The sequence below is a fragment of the Urocitellus parryii genome, chromosome 12 (genome assembly GCF_045843805.1).
Source record: "Urocitellus parryii isolate mUroPar1 chromosome 12, mUroPar1.hap1, whole genome shotgun sequence".
In the NCBI taxonomy this organism is placed as follows: Eukaryota; Metazoa; Chordata; class Mammalia; order Rodentia; family Sciuridae; genus Urocitellus; species Urocitellus parryii.
In genome coordinates this window covers 69,689,172-69,703,581 of record NC_135542.1, presented here as the reverse complement: position 1 = coordinate 69,703,581, position 14,410 = coordinate 69,689,172, and positions in this window count along the sequence as shown.

The following is a 14,410-nucleotide window of genomic DNA, read 5'->3' as shown; positions in this document are numbered from 1 at the left end:
ATTATTTCAGTTCATTATTAATATTTTTTAGAAAAATTGAAAGAATTATATAGCAAACATATAACTGCCTACATTCTGTAATTCACATTTTACCATATTTATGTTCTTAAATGTCTCCATCTATCTATCTTTCTGTCTTCCATCAGTTTATGTGATATTTTTGTGTGTATGTGGTACTGGGGATGAAACCCAGGGTGCTTTACTACTGAGCTATACCCACAGCCCTTTTTCCTAATTTTATTTTGAGACAAGGTCTCACTAAATTACCCAGGCTGACCTCAAATTGGCAATCCTCCCACCTCATCCTCCCAAGTAGTTGGGATTACAGGTGTGCACCACCATACCTGCTTCCCCCCACCTTTTTTAAAATGGTGGGCAAAGCTAACCTACATTTTTTCTGGCTCAGTGCCCTGGTTCTGATTCTGTAAGATAGAAATTGGTAAAGGATAATATACTAACTCTGACAGCTGGTGATAGCACCTCTACCCCACCTTCTCTACAAGTTATGTGGTGAATAATTAATTGTTCTGTCATGGCCATTAATGGGCATGTGTGAAGCAGCTGGCTAGAATTAGTGTTGCAGGCACAGAGCTTTCTTAAAGTGCAATTAAGTAATCTCAGAACCTCTAGTTTTGTGTCCTTCTTAACCAGATAAGACTTTAATGAATGCTCAGTAAAAAAAACCCATTGTTTGGTAGGGTCCAATCAGAACTGTCCCTGGCATTTCTACAAAACTACAGATTATTTGTTTTCAGAGTGGTGAAGATTCAGAAGTGGTTTCCCAACCTAAAAACCCAGACCAGGCAGGCAGCAGGTCCAAGATGCCACCTTTGTTCCCTAGCCCTAGATTAGGCACTCTAGGAGATTCAGAATAACTATGAGAATGATTCCTGCTCCCAAGGGGGAGACAGAACTCATGCCAACCGGGCACACAAGTACTCAGCTATGGGTAATGTCTCTCTTCTGGGACAGGGCAGGCCTCTGCTAGAGGCACTGCTCTTTCTCCATCCCAAGGTTCCTCACCATTGCATACTTTCCGAGTGAGTTTATCATACTTAACTCATATCACAGAGATGATGATGATGATGATGATGATGATGATACATGGCTCTACCTTCCAGTTGGGAAACAGGCTTAGAGAAAATCAACAACTTGCTCAGCAAAAATTCCTACATTTCCTTCACTTTCTTGGCTGAACTGAAAACTAGCATCCTCACAGGCCTGGGTCCTCTGCAGGCCTGGCTTCTTTAGCAGTTTTCTTAAGTGAAGGCTGCTTTTCCTGCCACATCTGGTGTTCCAGCTGGGCTTGAGGGGGGATAAGTAACCTCTGTGCAGCTGTTTTCGGAACTCTGTCCCTCCCTCTTCCTAAACTTACCCTCTTTCCACATCATCTCCTACCAAAGTTTGAATCTCTACATTCGTCTAAACAGCTGCCAATCTTTTCTGGGTCCTGAGTCACCCTTCGTTGTTCCTTGAAGAGGTTCACCCTGTCTTATTGCCTCTTTCTCCAAAGATAATCCTGTTAATTCCTACCACATGCAGATGATCCTTCCTGTACACTGGCTTCTCCAGTCTTTGTCTTCTGCCTCTCCTCTCTAATGGAGTCTCATCCTCCACCTGAAATCATGCATTGTCACTACCAATAGCCACAACCTCTCTATCATCTCTGAAACCCAACCTCCGACCCATCTCCTAACTAGCCACTGCCTGCTTCAAGTACCCTGTCAGGATTCTACCACTTCACTATCCCTCACCTCCTCATAGCCTCATCTCCTTGCTTTCCCACTTAGTTTGCATGGTGCCTTCCTACAATCACCCTCTATTCTTGCCTGACAAAATCCCAAACCTGATAATGTCAATTTTCTACCTCCTCTGAACCATCATCCACCCAGTTAAACATGACTAGAAAACACGTTCCCTAGTCTCGCTTTCAATTCCTTAGCACCAGTCTCCATTAGGCTCAGGGCTGCCAGGAGATCCTTCACCCCTCAAAGGTATTTATTTTCCTTTTCTTTTCCATAAGTATCTCGCTTCTCACATCTTTTCTCAGTCCTGACATCTTTCCCCCACTTACCCTCAACTGAGGATCTTGTGTCATATCTTACTAAGAAAGCAGGAAAAAGCCATGAAGAGAAACTCCACCCTTGCCCCCTGTTCCGTCTCCCACCCACCTGCATCGACACTTGTAGATGCTGCTGGCCTTCCAACCCAGATGAACTGGCTGCATCTGTAAGGCCAAATCTGTATCTGACACCTGATTACATTCCTTCTTCCCTCTTGGTGATACCCCTTCCTATCCTGTATCATTCACTTTTCCCTCTTGACTGAATCATTTCCTCTATTTCTCTCATCTTAAAATAAAATAAAATAAAATACTCCAGCAAGCATGCAATTTTTCTGGTCTTCTTGGCAGCAAAACTCGTTAAAGGAGTCTTGTCTATATCTTCCCCTTCTCTTTTTTGTATTTGTTTATTATACCCTCACTTTATTTCTATATTTAAAGAAAGAAATATAAAATAGTCATTACATGTGGCAATTCTTAGCTAAACTTTTCAGAAAAGGTTGATTAACTTAAGAAAGGTAAAGATAAGTAGTGTAAATTTTCTTTTGAATGGTTGAAATCTAAAAGAATAATATAAACAATAATAGCTAATACAGATGAAGGACTTTATATATTCGATCTTCAAATGTGTTACTTCCTTCAAATGTGTTTTTTTTTTTTTTTGGAGGGGGAACTAGGGATTGAACTCAGCCATGGAGGGGGACTCGACCACTGAGCCACATCCTTAGCCCTATTTTGAATTTTACAGGGTCTCACCGAATTGCTTAGCACCTTGCTTTTGCTGAGGCTGGCTTTGAACTCGTGATCCTCCGTCTATGGCCATACCAAGCTGAACACGCCCGATCTTGTCTGAACTCATCTTCTTGCCTCAGCCTCTTGAGCTGCTGTTTACAGGCATGCTCCACTATGCCCAGCTACTTCCTTTAAATTTTATAACAACTCTATGGGAAAGGTACTAACATGCTTCTAAATTTATAGATAAAGAGACCAACCAGAGAGAATCCAAATAGTTAAAAGCTATTTTCTCTCAGTTGTGCTCCAAAAACACACCCTACCACCCTACCAAAACAGCTCTCAAGAAGGTCACTCACTACTGACCTTCATGCTGCTAAGTGCAATTGCCAAATCTCAGACCCTGTTGTACGTGACCTCATTTCAGCATTTGACACAGTTGCTCACTCTCTTGAAACAGGCACTTTTTGCTTGGTTGTGAAGACACTCTGGGTTCTCCTTTTATGTCTGTGGCTGTTCTTTCTCAGTATTGTTTGCTGGTTCCTCCTTCTCTCCCTGACCTTTGACTACTGGAGTGCCCCAAGTACCCTTTGGCTGAGTCATTAGACATCTTCTCCCTCAATACTTCCTCTCTCAGCGATCTCTTCCAGTATCATGACTTTGAACCAACACAGGCAGGGAACTTCTGATTTATGCCTTCAGCTGAATTTTTCCTCTGAATTTTGGATCTTTTTATATCACACACGTGATACCTCCACATGGATTCTAATAGGGATCTCAAACTTGATGTGTCCAAAACCAAATGTCTGATTCCCTGACTACTCTCACCCCAAACCTGCTTGTCCACAGGCCTCCCATCTCAATAAATGTCATTTCTAGGCTTCCACTTAAAAGACCAATAATTTGGGAGTCAATCATGACTATTTTGCTTTCTTTCACTCTTGCTATCCAAGCTATTAGCAAATCTTATTGACCCCACCTTCAACATATATTTGGATTATAACAATATCAATTATTGCCATCCTGGTCCAAGCCACCATTGATTTTTCTTGGATTGTTGCCATATTCTCTCAATCGGTGACACTATTTCCATTCTTGGTCCTTCCAGTCTTCTCAACAGAGCAGATAAAATATTCCTTTTCAAGCCTGAGTCAAATTGTAACATTGCTCTTCTCCAAACCCTCCAGTGTCTCCCATCTCACAAATAATATATGCCAGTGTCCTCCAGTGGCCTCAAATGCCCCTATAAAATGGCATTGCCCTTCTTCTGCCCTGAATTCCTCTGCAAATACTCTCCCTCTCCCTCCTCTACTCTAGCCCCTGTCCTCTAACCACACCCAGCATGCTCCCACCTCAGAAACTTCGCACCTGCTATTCCCTTGGCCTCCACTTCTTTTCTCTAGGCTGCTTCCTCCCTGCCTTCATTCCTCTGCTAGAATGTCATTTGAAGCAAGGCCCTCCCCAGCCACCATGGAAAAATTAATGTGACATCTCTCTCTCATTTCAAAACTCCCTTTCCTCCCCTGCAATCTATTCTTCTCCATAACTCTTACCACAATTTGATAATATTGTGTATTTACATACATTCCATATTCTAGCACTTAGAACCTGGTGTTAAATAAGCATTAGTTGGATAAAGAATATATGCATTGCAGTGTTGTTCCTATAAAAATGTTATTCCAGATGCTGTTATGATAGTTTACATTTTTTTTCCCTTCTTTAGCTGGCTGACTTCTATTTGCCCTTCAAGACTTCAGTTAGGAATCCCAAATTCCAACAAGATTTCCCTTCATCTCCAAGATTGCATTAACTATCTTTTCTCCAAGATCCCATGGGATACTGCACACATTTTCAGAGATGAGAGAGCATTGGTAGATGACTGTGTCTGTTTACTTAGGGAGTCTCCCTGCCAGACTATGAGCAGGGCATAGTATATTTTATTGGAGGTTCTGATAAAAGATTTGGCATATATTAAGTACTCCATAGATATCTGAAGGAAGGAATGAGGGAAGGATGCAGGAAGAAAGGGAAGAAAGAAGGAACAAAGGGAAGAATGGTTGGAAGATGTCTGTGGTCTTTCTTTGAATTAAAAAAGAACTTTGAATATTTGACATTTTCAATTAATATACATTTTAGGAATATTGTAGATTTCCTTTTTACAAAATGGTGATAAAAAAAATCACAAAAATTTTACTAACTGCTGTTGCTTGGGTATAGTTCAAGAATCCCCCAAGGGTCCACTGTGATTGAAGGCTTTGTCCCCAGGGTGGTAATATTGGGTATGGTGGAATTTTTAAGAGATAGGACCTAGCTGGGGAGTACTTAGGCCAATTGAAAATTTTCCCTCCAAAAGGATGGTGCACCCCTAGTCTCTGCTTCCTGTTTGAGATGTGATCCTTCTTCTGCACATACTCCATCATCCACCATTTGCTATGAGGTCCTCACCAGAACAGAGCTGAAGCAGGCACCTTGTCCATGAACTTCAGAACCTCCCCTACGCACACTGGAGATGGAAAGGTGGGGTAGGTTACATATCCTAGACAAGTGTGACACCACTGATCTACAATCCCCAGCCCTTTTTATTTTATTTTGAGAAGGGTCTCTTAAAAAATGCCTTGTGATCCTCTTGCATCAAGCCTCCCAAATACATGAGATTACAAGTGTGCACCACCAGACCTGGCTCTCCTTTTCTTTATAAGTAACCATGTCAGATAGCTTATCATAGTGATGGAAAGCTGGCTAATACACCATCTTACCCATTTTTAATTGTATAGTGTGGTGGTATTAAGTACATTCACCTTTTTGGGTTACTGTCACCACCATCGATCTCTAGAACTTTTTTTTGTCTGGCAAAACTGCTCACATTCCTCCTTTCCTCAATCCCTAGCCACCATTATTCTTCTACTTTCTGTCTCTGTGATTTGGACTAGCTACCTCATATAAGCAGTCATCTTTTTGTGACTGGCTGATTTCACATATCATAATGTCCTCAAGGTTCATCCAGGTAGTAGCATGTCTCAGAATTTTGTTTCTTTATAAGGCTAAATAATATTCTATCATATGTACATACCACATTTTGCTTATTCATTCCTCTGTTGAAGGACACTTGCATTGTTTCATGAGTGAACAGATATTTATTCAAGTCCCTACTTGCAATTCTTTCGGGCAAATAACCAAAAGAGAAATGGTCAGATCATGTGGTAGTCCTATTTTTAGTTGGTTGTTTTTTTTTTTGTTTTTTTTTTTGAGCAACCTCCATACTGTTTTCTATAGGGACTGCACCATTTTACTTTCCACAGAAGCGCACAGTGCTAAGAATTTCCTCACATCCTCGCTAACACTTTTTATGTTTTGTGTTTTGTTTTGTTTTAAGAGTAGCTATCCTAATGGGCGTGAGATGGTGCAGACTTAAAATCTACATGCATCTCCAAATAGACATAAGCCTCCAACTGCAGACCATCTTGCCTCCCTACTGGTTCCCTTGCTGGTTCCTCGCAGGTCCCCCACAGGCCACCACTGAGCAGTTTCCACGACATGAAGTTTCACAATTTCTGGCCCCCAGCTGCTCAGCAGCACTAAATATACGCGATGAGCGTCACTCTCCTCCGGCTCAAGCAGTTTTGGCGCATGCTCAGTTAGCTTCTGGGTTGTTTCTCCAGCCTCCTGTGGGTCCTCCGCGTCCCTAAGATTCCATAGCTCAGAGAACGCAACTGAGGTGTACTTGCAGGAAAGACATACAATACAGCAATAAACAGTCTCAGTTACAAAATAAAATGAAAGGAAAGAGGACAGTCTCTAAACACTCATCACAGCCCCAGCTGACAAAGACAAGCGAAGGGACACCTGGCAGGCTCTGTCCTCCTGCCACTGACCTCAGGGTGTCAGCCTGTGGTCCCTGGAGTCCAGTTCTGTTTTTAGGAACTTTGGTCTGGCCTTGGATCATTTCCCCCATATCACAGAGAATTCTAAAAATAATTCCCAAAATGCCCTTATGTGCAGGCTAATGGAAGGGAAGCTAAGATTTAAACATGTTAATTTCACAATTAAAGGTTATGCTTGGCAAGTCAGTAAACCTCGCTGTGCTTGTTTTGTCAGCTATAAAATGAAGATATTGGACAAAAGCTCTTAAGATAACTTTAATTCCAAAACTCTACATGATCCAAAAAAACCCTTTAGTTTTAGTGTGTGTGTGTGTGTGTTTTAAATCTCTGACATATTCACCCCATATGGTTTTGCATAGTCTAGTGTTTAAATAAGTTAGTGTTTCCTAAAAATAACTTAGGCAGAACAGGTCACTTGGGGTTATGCTGGCTGAATTTCAAGGAAACAGTGATCTGCCAAGTGGATAATTCACATATGGTCAAGAATCGAAAGCTCCAGTCAGTCTTTAATAGGCCTGAGAGTCAAAGCAATTCTGTCTTACTCTGCCCTGAATGGCGACCTCATTAATGTAGAATAAATTTCTGAAAACTCAGACTCAGATGTTTGCAGTTGTTTGTTCTGTGCCAGAATTTGTGTGTCTGCATTTACAGACAGCTGTGATTTCTTAGACAATTGCTCTCTTATCCATCGATGTTCCTCTTCTAAAAGCACATACAAAAATGTCACTGTATTAAATGTAAATATAAAAAACTGCCTCCAAAATAAACAAATTATCTAATGGTATGCTCCCTGGTCTTCCGTGGTTATCATTTCCCATGTTTCATCCTTTTTTATTCACACGCTGTCCGATTCGCATTGGGAACAATGTGAAGAGAATCAGAATCATCCTCATCTCCCACAGTATCATCATGAAGGAAAGGCAAGGAACTTGTTACTGTTATGGGCCAGTAGCTGTCCTAATTGCCCCCACCCCAACCACATGTTAAGAGTCATTTAGGAATGCTGAGTCACAGAAAAGTGAACCCTGGAATCATCCAGTTTTCTTTGACATACCTTTTAATTACTTAATTAGAAAATACTCAAGAAGTACAATAAGCCACCATCCTGCCAATCATATTCATTTCATCAATTAAAATCATACAAAATATGCTTTGTTGAAAATAATCCTTGGGCTGGGATTGTGGCTCAGTGGTAGTGCACTTGCCTTACACGTGTGAGGCACTGGGTTCAATTCTCAGCACCACATGTAAATAAATGAATAAAATAAAGGTCTATCAACAACTTAAAAAAATTAAATTACAAAAAGAAAATAATTCTTAATACCAACTAATTTATTCATTCTATGTTCAGAATAAACTTTAAAAACAAATTTAAACATGCTGACCCTGATTTGATATTTGATGTGTACTTTTTGATGTGCCACTAGTCAGCACACAAAAAAAAAGAGAATCCCATAGATGATTCTGAATTGTTTAGCACCATAACACTCATTTTGGTAGCATATAGTGCATAGAAGAGATACAAATAAATTACTATAATGATTTAAAAGTAAGTTTTGCTTTTTAAAAAATGTATAATAATGATAATTACTATTACTATTATTATTATTACAGTATTGGAGATTGAGCCCAGGGATGCTCAATCACAGAGTCACATTCCCAGCCAGCCCTTTTAAATTTTATTTTGAGACAGGGTCTTGGTAAGTTGTTAAGGGCCTCACTAAGTTGCTGAGGCTGGCTTTGAACTCAGGATCCTCCTGCCTCAGCCTCCCAAGTACAAGTAGCTGAGACCACAGGCATACGTAAGCCCCTGCACCTAGTCATTCCAGCACTTTAATTAATTTATTTATTTTTTAACTTTGATACAAGGTCTCTCTAAATTGCTAAGGGTGGCCTTGAATCCAAGGTCCTCCTATCTCATCTTCCTTAGTGAATAAGAGTACAGGCATGCACACTATACCCTTCTGGTTTGTAGGTTTTCTATTGAAAATTCCATATAATCAGTTCTATCAGTTAAAGTTTAGTTACAGGAAACAAACCACTCTGCCTATTTGAAGCAAAAGAGCACTGAATGCAGGGACTTAGGTGCTTACAGAATTGTTGGGAGGTTGATAGGAGTGGGATAGTTTGGACTCTTTATTATGTTTATTGGAACTTTTTCACTGAACTGCCCTGACAGGGAGTGTGGTTGTCAGGAAGGTGGAGAATTCAAGCCCCCTCTGAAGCTGTTCATTTAAGAACACATCACAGGGCTGGGGTTGTAGCTCAGTGGTAGAGCACTTGCCTAGCACTTGTGAAGCCCTGGGTCCAATCCTCACAACCACATAAAGATAAATAAATAAAATAAAGGTATTGTGTACATCTACAACTACAAAAAAAATTCTTTTTGAAAAAAGAACAAAACTTGTCTTTAAAAAAAGAGAACACATCACAGCCAGGCGCAGTGGTCCATTCCTGTAATCCCAGTGGCTCGGGAAGCTGAGACAGGAAGATCACAAGTTCAAAGCCAGCCTCAGCAACAATGAGGTGCTAAGCAACTCAGTGAGACTGTCTCTGAAGATGTGGCTCAGTGGTTGAGTGCCCCTGAGTTCAATCTCAGGTACCAAAAAAAAAAAAAAAAAAAAAAAATCACATCACAGAGGCTGTGATGTAGGGATTGGAAACTGCCACTACCACTGCTTCTTAACATCTGTAAAGCCAATTCCCACACACTAGGTTACTGTTGCAGAAAGCCCCAGTCATTCTGTGACCACAACCGTCAGCAGCAACACCAGAGAGGATGTGGTACCTACTCCTTCTGCTTCCCAAATCTTGCACAATGCATCTAATTGGTGCAGTCTATTTGACATCTAGAACCAGCTGCAAGGGAGAATGAGAAGTATAAAGTTTTTTTTTTTTTTTTTTTGAAACACAAATAATCATTAATTATTGTTTTAAATGTCACAAAGGCAAAGCACAGAATATAAGTACAGCATATACCAGGGTGATCTAACAGTTTACAGGAACCAGAGACATTTTTCTCCTTGTGTTTTCTTTTCCACTTTTTTTTTAGAATGGTAGAATATACATATTTATGTAAAATATACATAAATTTATTAACATAGCTGAAGCACTATGGCACACATCTGTAATACCAGCAGTTCAGAAGGCTGAGGAAGGAATACTGCAAGTTTGAGACTGGCCTTAGCAACTTAGTGATATCCTATCTCAAAATAAAAATAAAAGGCTGAGGACTAACTCAGTGGTAAAATAACACCGAGTTCAATCCCCAGTTAAACAAACAAACAAACAAAAATAACCTTTTTTTTTTTTTTTTAGCATAAAAGTATTTATTCAAGTGAAAAGAAAAGAGCCAGAGCTCTTGAGGGGTGAGAGGGGGTCTGGTAGGGGTTATCCTAACTTAACTATTTTTTAAATGTGTATTAAGTAGTATTAAATGCATTATAATATTCTTCAATCATTGTCACCATCCGTCTCCCTCTCCAGCAATTAGAAAAATGCAAATCAAAATGGTGGGACTGAAAATCGGTGCAGCCAATATGGAAAGCAGTATGGAGATTCCTTGGAAAACTGGGAATGGAGCTATGATTTTTTTTTTTTAAGAGAGGAGAGAGAGAGAGAGAGAGAGAGAGAGAGAGAGAGAGAGAGAGAGAGAGAATTTTTTAATATTTATTTTTCAGTTTTAGGTGGACACAAAACATCTTTATTTTATTTTTATGTGGTGCAGAGGATCAAACCCACTGCCCTGTGCATTACCACTTGAGCACATTACCACTTGAGCCACATCCCCAGCCCATGGAGCTATCATTTAACCCAGCTATCCCACTCTTCTGTTTATACCCAAAGGACTTAAAAACCACATACTACAAGGATACAGCCACATCAATGTTTATAGCAGCACAATTTACAATAGTTAAATTATGGGATCAAACTAGATACCCTTCAACAGATGAATGGATCAAGAAAATGTGGTATATATACACAATGGAATATTACTCAGCATTAAAATAGAATAAAATCATGGCATTTGCAGGTAAATGGATGGAGTTGGAGAATATAATGCTAAGTGAAGTTAGCCAATCCCAAAAAACCAAATGCCGAATGTTTTCTCTGATATAAGGAGGCTGATTCATAATGAGGATGGGGTGGGGGAGCATGGGAGAAATAGATGAACTTTAGATAGGGAAAAGGGGACGGAGAGAAGGGAGGGGACATGGGGGTAGGAAAGACTGTGAAATGAAATGGAATTTATTACCCTAATACATGTATAAAGACAAGAATGGTGCATCTCCAGAACTTTTTATCTCATAAAACTCTTTACCCATTAAGCAATAATTTCTCATTCCCTCCTCCCTCCAGCCCCTGACTACAGCAAGTCTAGTGTCTGTTTTTTTTTGTTGTTTGTTTGTTTTGTATTTGTACATGAACAGATGCCTTTATTTCTTTCTTTCTTTTTTTTTTTTTTTACAGTGCTGCTAAGGATCGAACCCAGTGCCTCACACATTCCAGGCAAGTACTCTGCCACTAAGCTACAGCCCCAGCCCCAGCCTCAGTGTAGTGTCTGTCTTTATGTTTTTGATTACTCATATAAGCACCTCATATAAGTGGAATCGTACAGTATTTGTCGTTTTGTGATGGATGTATTTTACTTGGCATGGTGCACAATTTCCTTTTTAAAAGGTTGAATACTATTTCTTTTTATGAGTATACATTTTGCTCATCCGTTCATCCATCAGTGGACAATAAAGTTATTATGCTTTTCTTATTTTGAATTATGCTGCTATGAACAAAAGTATACAAATACCTCTTTAAGAATTTACTCTCAATCCTCTTGGGCATATACCCAGAAGTAGAATTGAGAGACCATATGGTAATTCTATTTTTAATTTTTTGAGGAAACTCCATACTGTTTTCACAGTGGTGGTACCATTTTATTTTCCCACCAACAGTGCACAAAGGTTCCAAATTCTCCAAATCCTTGCCAACTATTGCTATATTTTTTATAGTAGCTATCCTAATGAATATGAGGTAATATCTCTTTGCAGTTTTGATTTCCATTTCCCTAATGAGTAATGATGTTAAGCATCTTTTCTTGTGCATATTGACCATTTGTGTATCTTTTTTAAAGACATGTCTTAGTCTTTTGCCTATTTTTAAATCAGTTTTTTTTTTAATTTAGGGGTTATCAGACTTGCAAATATTTCTCTCCTTCTGAGGGTTATTCTTTTACTCTGTTGATAGCATATTTTGATGTACTTTTGACAATTTGATAGAGCACATTATCCAGTAGCTTTTTGAAAGAGAGTATTTAGAGGGTAAATTTTTTGAGATCTTGGATGTCTGAAAACATCATTAACTACTTTCCTGCTCTATTGGTGAGGCCCCTATATAGAGAATTATAGATTAGATTTTTTTTTCTTTAGAATTTTGAAGGCTTTGTTCCACTGACTTTAAGATTCTTTCCCTCTTTTTTTTGGGGGGGGGCGGTACTGGGGATGGAACCCACAGCCAATCTACCACTGAATTACATCCTTAGACCATTTTATTTTATTTTGGGACAGTGTCTCTAAATTGCTGAGGCTGGCCTCGTACTGTAATCTTCCTACCTCAGCCTCTGGAGTAGCTGGAATTATAGCTATGTGCCATCATGACTATTGACTTCTAGTTTCAAGTGTTACAAACTGAGAAATCTGAATAAATTTTTATTGCTGGTATTTTCTTTTTCTTTTTTTTTTTTTTTTTTTTTTTTTTTTTGCAGTGCTGGGGATTGAACCAAGGACCTTGTGCATGTGAGGCAAGCACTCCACAGAGTGAGTTAAATCCCCAGGCCCCATATTTCACCATTTTTTTGGTTGCATTTTCTGCTTGTATTCAATGGGTTTTGTAGGGCATTATGTATGTGAATCTAATTTTCACCCTTTCTGTTGGGCAGCCAGTGGGCCTTGAAGTCTGGAAACCCTGAATAAATGCTCTTGAATTACTCATTGTTTCTTTCTTCTCCTTTGATATTTAGATTTTGGATTTCCTGACCAGACTCCACTTCTCCTATTTTTCTTCTTTTGGTCTTTTTGCTCTGTTTTCTGGGAAATTTCTTCAACTTTATCTTTCAAAATTTCTATTGCTTTTTTTAAAAAAAATTTTATTGCTGTTATTAGGTTTTCAACGTCTAAGAGCTCTTTCTTTGTTATTGTTCTTGATTTTTTTTTTCATAGCATTCGATGTGCAACACCTAATCTCCCTAAGGATATTAATACAATTTTTTAAAGTATGATTTATTTTACCTAAATAAAGTTCTTTCTTCTAAGCTACTATTTTTCTTTTTTTTCTATTTTCTTGCTCTAGTCTTTATCTTCCATGATAGCATCTTGCCTTAGAAAGCGGGTAATTCTTGGTTTGTCTGTTCATGATTTAAAGTACGGGACAAGCTGAGCATGGTGGCTCACACCTGTAATCCCCACTACTCAGGAGGCTAAGGCAGGAGGATCTCAAATTCATGGCTAGCCTCAGCAATTTAGCAAGGCCTTAAGTAATTAGAAAGACCTGGTCTCAAAATAAAAAATAATAAGGGCTGGAGATATGGCTCAGTGGTTAAGCACCTCTAGGTTTAAACCCCAGTACCAAAATAAATAAATAAAGGAGCTAATTTTCTGGTCGCTGGAAATGTTCCATATTCTGGTAGTGGTGTGAGTTACTTGGGTGCATGCATTTGACAAAACTGCTTAGACTGTACACTCAAGTTCTGTGCATTGCTCTACTGTCTAAATTATGTTTAAAAAAGGAAAGTCATACTTAGCCAGGTCTGGTGGTACACACCTGTAATCCCAGCAGCTCAGAAGGCTGAGGCAGGAGGATTGCAAGTTCAAGGTCAGTCTCAGCAACTGAGGGAGGCCCTAAAAAACTCAGCAAGACCCTGACTTAAAATTTAAAAAAAATAAAAAGGGCTGGGGGTGTGAAGCCCCATGGGGTTCAATTTCTAGTACAAGAACAACAACAATAACAAAAAGCCAAACAGTTAAACAACTAAAGTGAGAAATGAAGACACTGAAAGCCTGAGTGGGACTGCCATGGGAGAAGAAGTGTCTCCCAAGAAGGGCCCAAGGAGTTCCCAGAGAGAAGGCAAAATTCAGCTCAGGACTAGCGGGGTTCTTGGCATACACAATGAAAAAGAATTTCAATCAGGCACAGACAGAGGTTTACTCAGAAAAGTAGATACACATTCAAGGGAGCAGGAGGACAGTCACAAGAGATTGCAGATACAGTGAGGCATATGCAATTGAGGGATGATGTGATGTGGACCATCTGGAGAGGAAGAGACCCAAATTTTGCCTTTCCTGACTTTTCTTTTAAAGGAAACTTGGTGAAGGGTGGGTACGGAAAGGTGTGTAGTAGTGCCATCACTCCATTGATCTTGGGATTCTGATGGTCTGGTCATTCTTAGGATCTTCAAGCTGACTTGGTTTTCATTTTCTGATTGGTATATAGCACCTGAAAATTCCTTAAATTATAGGCTCCTCAGAATATGGTATCTCTCTCAGCATAATTGGTTTAGTGGGGAGTTAATTAACAGTGCACAGGTAGATTTACAGATTTCCCAGGAATTTGGAAGTAACAGGCCTGGAAGAGAGAGTCTCTTGACAGACCTGGAAAAGTATGCAGTACTTGTGAATTTAAATATTTTCTTTCTTGTCTTTCTTCATGTCTCCTTCCTATTTCCTATTTTTTTTTTCTCTCCTGC